Genomic DNA, 6,000 nt, shown 5'->3' on the forward strand with positions numbered 1-6,000 from the left:
GGGTTCGATCCCGGCTCCAGCCTTCCTGTGGGGAGTTTGCATGTTCTCCCCCTGCTTGCGTGGGTTTCCTCCGGGTACTCCGGTTTCCTCCCACATTCCAAAAACATGCATGGCAAGTCGATTGAACACTCTAAATTGCCCCGAGGTATGCGTGTGAGCGCGGATGGTTGTTTGTCTCTGTGTGCCCTGCAATTGTACCCCACCTACTGGCCGAAGATAGCTGGGATAGGCTCCAGCGCACCCGCGTGAGGAAAAGCGGAACAGATAATGGATGGATGGATATTTCTTTATTTTTTTTTAGAGGTTTTGTTGTTTTGATGTTTTAAGTTGAAACGCCCATTCAAAGGAGCTCAAGTATTTTGCGGTAGATGTTATGAGTTACAGTAAAAACAACAGAGGAAGTTGTTGTTTTTTTTTGTTTTGATTCCTATTTTTTTTCTTATATTAATGGCAACTTATTTGTTATCATTCCATTTGAGGTAAAAAAAAGAATGAAATGCTCAAATGAAGGAAGCAAAATGAAAGGACTTTTGTTTCACAATGAGTGGTTTCCGTTCGACTTTTGGAGAATCATCAAGCCGCTTGGATGTGTAAAAGCCAAAAATGGTTCTGAACCAAAGGGGTAAAAGCATCACATCTTTCCGCAACTCCCACTTTAGTCCTTCGGACTGAAGTGGGGTCAGGTTGCTGTGGTTGGCTTTCACACATGACTGTTGGGGTTATACGTTTTTCCAATGAGTACCACATTCATTTTAAATTTCAACACTTGTGGTTCACACACACCTGTTAGAACAAAGTGGACTGGAATCCATTCGACATTTTAACTAAGTAATTTGTATTACGTAGGACAGCTTGATAATGAATAGTTGCAAATAATCAGCTTGAGAAAGATTCTCCGATAACTCAAATTTTCAATTCAAATATAGAGAATAACATGGTGTGAAAGACACTTTTACATGAGAACAAAAGGACATGGAGTTTGTGTGTAAATGATTGTACTCATGTCTGTGTTTGAGGCGGTCGGCGGCGAACACCCTAAACTGGTTGCCAGCCATTTCAATGAAAGTCATTGAATAGTAATAGAACTCAGTTTTAAGCCATTAATTGAGCGGGTTTATTTCTTCATTTTTTCCTCATTTGCCATGTCTCCATCATCTCTCAATGTCACTGTGCTATGAAGGTTATGATTATTCCTTTCATAATACAACATTTACACATTTCACATAACGGTAAACACATACCAACAGGACAACCTTGAAGATGATTTTTTTTTCTTTAATTTCATTTTTTTCCTCGCTGTACGACTCTCAGATAAAGGAGGTTGGTTAATCACATTCTATTAATGCAATCTATGTGAATGGGTAGTTTATGGCATTATCAATTCCTAACAAACTCGGTGAGAGGCAGCTCATTAAAATGACGGTGTTTGCATGAGACTTGATGCAACTTTAACTCAGGGCCTCAAAACATGTACAACAATATGCTACGTTAAATATGGCATTTATTAGGACATTTTGGATTTTTCCACTGCCATGATAAGGCTAAAGCACTGATTTTTGAGTCTTTAGCTCATTTTAATCTTGTCATTATTTTAAACGTGACAGACTAGGAAGACGTTCACTGGCAATTGCCGTCTTCCTATTGTCGTTATTATAGAGGCCCACACTCTATTCCAGTATTTTCAAAATCCTGTTGAGTTTGTGTCATTCAGATGTGAATTACTGCAGACTCTGCCATTGAATACAAAACATTTTGGCTGACGTTTTTTATAACATGTAAGAGCCAAATGTGCAATTGCTTGTTATGTGTCATTGTGTCTTTTTTACTGTTTGAAGTAGGTACCTAAAGGAAAAGCCTTTTTTCAAGCCTTCACTATATTGTTCTCCCACAATGCTTTAATTGCAGACTGGCATCTTCAGCTCGAGTTTATTTAATTTGATTTATTTACTATACTTAATCACAAACGAACCTCAGAAGAGAGAAATCAAGCAGGTCCTTCAAAATGCTGTCAGCCGCTTGCCATCCTCCATGACCAATTTTCATCTTGTCTATTTATCTATTTTGCAGGGTCGTTCAGTTCTTTCTAATGACATGCCGTGTTTTATCCATTTGAAGATGATTGTCTTCACTGTGTTCTTGTATTTATCTAGTTGGAAATTCTCTTTTCCCACTCCTGACTGATACGTTGAAACGAGAGCCCTCTGATGAAGAGAACAGTTGAACTGTATTTGGTTTAATCAGAGGCATCACACAAACCTTGATATTTGAACAAGGAGTGCAGTCTTTTTATATCCACTATAAATTCTAATTCTACAAAGCCCATGCACACACTATATTGGAGGGCTTACATGGCTTTACACTCAGTGCTGGTCTGCAGCCAGATGCTGCTGCCAGCATCCCATCATCTCTCGTTTCACCTGGCAGTGCCTCAATAGTACATCGTTTGACCACCATCCTGATAAAACCTGCCAACGTGTGAGTAGGTGTAAATGTGTGTATCGCTCTCTAATACGCTAATGTGTGAAAAAATAAAACGTTGACAAATTAATCTGAATGCGCCAAGGCATAGAAAAATGTCAGCTCCTCTAATTAACTCTTGCTTGCACAACACACACTGACAATAGTGTTATACTTTAACACAAGCTTCCATTTCTGTTCCGTACTATAAGACATAAGTTGATGCCGACTCTGGAATCAACATGTAGTTTATTAAAATTGAATTCAGTTTTGACTATTAATATGTACAGGTTTTTTCCTTTTATCACACATGCCCTTTCGATCGATCTGTTTTGTCAGATTATTAATTATATGTCATCCATCATTATTTTTTTTGTGCGTAAATTAATAAATTATTGATAATTTCAATTGGGGTATACAGTCTGGGATTATTTATTTCCTGGACAAAATAGACGTTCCAATCCTTATATTAAAAAAAAAATTCTTATTGATACAAATATTGATCAAAGGTAGTAATCTCCCACCTTTGAGTCAAAACATATTATAATATATATATATATATAGTTAAATATCCTCATTACGAATTAATTTAAGCTTCACCAACTACAATACGGTAAAAAAAATTAGCATTTTCTTCAGTAACAAAATCATTATTAAATAAATTATCTAGTTTGAAAAAAATAATAAAAAAGTAATTTCGAAGCAATTTAAAATTGACTAATGTAGTTAATCTCATATTGTAAAGGAATTTATCACTTTCTCACACAAGTAACGTGTAATATATCACATTTTGAAAGTAACATGCCCAACAACTATTGATTATGACACGCACCCGTTTTTAATTCACCTGTTCACATATCCCAAACAGGTGTTTTGTGAGCATTCCTTAACGTTCCCATTCATTTTCTTTTTGCCCCGTCACAGTTTTTTTGGAATGTGTTGCAGGCATCCAATTCAAAATGAGAAAATACTCAGGAAAAAAAACAACAGCACAAAAACAATTATGTTAATCAGTTTGAACAGTAAATATCTTGTCTTTGTAGTCTATTCGATTGACTAAAGGTTGAATAGAATTTCCAAATCCCTGTATTCTGTTTTGTTTCCATTTACGCAGTATCCAAACTTCCTTGGGATTTGTTCATAAAGTTATCATACATTCTAAAATTATACTTTAAAAAATTGAAGTCAGTCCAATCTACAGATATGATTGCATTTTTTCGTTCAAACTACCGGAACATATAAATAACATTGTGTTCAGGTGCTGTTGATAATGTGACAAAAAGGAAATGCAACATTTTGAAACAATAGCTTGTAGCTTTTAATTCAGTTTTATTCTCCAAGTTCCTACCTAATCCACCACGTAGTAACCTTTTCCGGATATGGTCAACGACGCTCAACCATCATTTTGTGCAAGTCCGCCAATGGTCATTTCAAAGAGTTGACTCTGAACAGAAAGAAACTGTTGAGCTTTTAACCATTAGAGTTTGTATTTTTAGGCCACCTTGAATGGTGTCTAAAAGTAACACACAACTTTTAGCACCGCCTGCCTGTTGTACACTACTTTTTTTTTCCAGACCTGAGTGTTTAACGATTCAAATGTGCAAGTGTAAGAACAATAAAAAGTAATTATTTTAAACTGTTTGACATAAATCTGAAACAAAACACTTCCGATCCTTGTACTGTAAATATCCACCCATAAGAAGCACGCACAAATACATATTTGACTATGCAGTAGTTATTTATGAGTTGAAAAGTGTATTACAAAAATAGGTTTTATTGTGTCTTGCATTGATACCAGCTGCAGTATGTTCAGGACTTTTTTTAAATTTTATCTTGGGAACAGTAATATAAATTGAATATTGAATGAACTCAACAGTCATTAGAAAAAAAAGCCTTCTGCGTATTGGCACATTTAAAAAACAATATCCCAGTTAGCACGTATCCGCTTTCTTTTTCCTGTGTGCTAATTTGTCCCACATGGACTACCACGCTTTCCCTGCTGGCAGCCTATGATGCTGTCCAAAATGACAGATGTCAGGACACTCAGTTCCAGAACCATGTCTCACTTTCACACACTAGCTTAATCTAACGCCATCCTTTTTAACTGTTGGACTGGTAATATATATGTACGTATTATATGCCGCAACTCCATCGATGAGCATGCTTGACTACTGACTTGTAGTTAATTTTACACATTACAATTTACACATATTTTACCGGGATACGCACACATTTACACAAATGCATTCAAACAGTCTCTGTGTGAGTGTGCCATCATACACGGGCTCACACAAGAGAACTACTGAATAAATGAACAGCTGTTCACACAGCTGGAACTTGCCTTGGTAGATTGTGGGTATTCGTTTGTTTATTTACTTCCATCACACATAAGATGCTTTTCCGCTGTTCCAGTTCTACACCGAAACAGCCTTGCTCCACCCTCTGTGGTCACTTTTTAGTGACACTTCTTCAGGGCCGTGCGGTCACAATGCAGCGGCATTTCAGAACTTGCTCTGGGGTGCATTTAAAACGAAGGCCGAACGGGACCCTGATGTCACTGTCATTTGATTGGCCGACAGAATTGAGGTGTTTCTTAAGCAATGAGACAAACTCCAGAGCATCAGAGACTTATAAATGAATGGACTATTACTAAGCCCGACGCAGCTGAAGCCATCAGTCTCACGATGCCACTGTTACTGACAACTTCTTATTTATTTCGCTGAAAACATCACTGTACGGACTAATGAAAGCCTCTCAAAGAACCAACTTCACCGTTTGCATCGACCAGTCAGTATATATTACATGTACCTCTATGTTGTGAATTGCGTCCGCCAGCGGTTAGGTGTTTTTTTTCTTGTTGCTCTTTGCTTTCAGTTCATTGTAACACACCGCAGACGAATAATTAAGAAGTACTCAGAGACATAACTCATAAAAGATCATTTCTAATTGTATTCTGACTAATGAAGTGCTTGTGGCACTTCTCCCAGACTCACTGGTACAACTGCATGACATATATAGTGGCATTTTTGACATAGAATCCATGTAACTACCAAAAGAGAATAAACTGAAAACTTCACAGAGAAATAAATGCATTCAAGTTAGGCAAACTTAGCGATTGGCAACATAAGATAGCCGCTGGTGGCTTCACCTCCCCCCGACGGCTAGTAAGTGGCATAGTTATGTTAAATGTGGTTATCTAATATGATATTTCCTCTCCTGGCACTGTTATAACACCCAAAGTCGCAGCAAGAGTGTACCTTTTTAAGAGCAACCGAGAAGCGTGTTATGTAATCAAATGCAGTCGAATGCTCTCCACCTAAGATCGTGAGCGAAAAAAATACAAAGCGGAAACGACCTTTAACAGATGCCATCCTCAGTTGTAGCTTTCAACTCAGCAGTTAGTTAGTTAGTGCTCTACCCTTCCAAGCCGGGGGCCAGAGCACAATCCAAGTTGGGTGATTTATTTTTTTTTGGATTTCGCAATATCAGGTGTCAGGTACGGCATACTCGGTAGAGAGTGCGCTAAAACTGCCCTGATTTTGA

Source organism: Idiotropiscis lumnitzeri, chromosome 13, assembly GCF_059441095.1.
Source record: "Idiotropiscis lumnitzeri isolate Australia: NSW breed Sydney's pygmy pipehorse chromosome 13, RoL_Ilum_1.0, whole genome shotgun sequence".
Taxonomy (NCBI): domain Eukaryota; kingdom Metazoa; phylum Chordata; class Actinopteri; order Syngnathiformes; family Syngnathidae; genus Idiotropiscis; species Idiotropiscis lumnitzeri.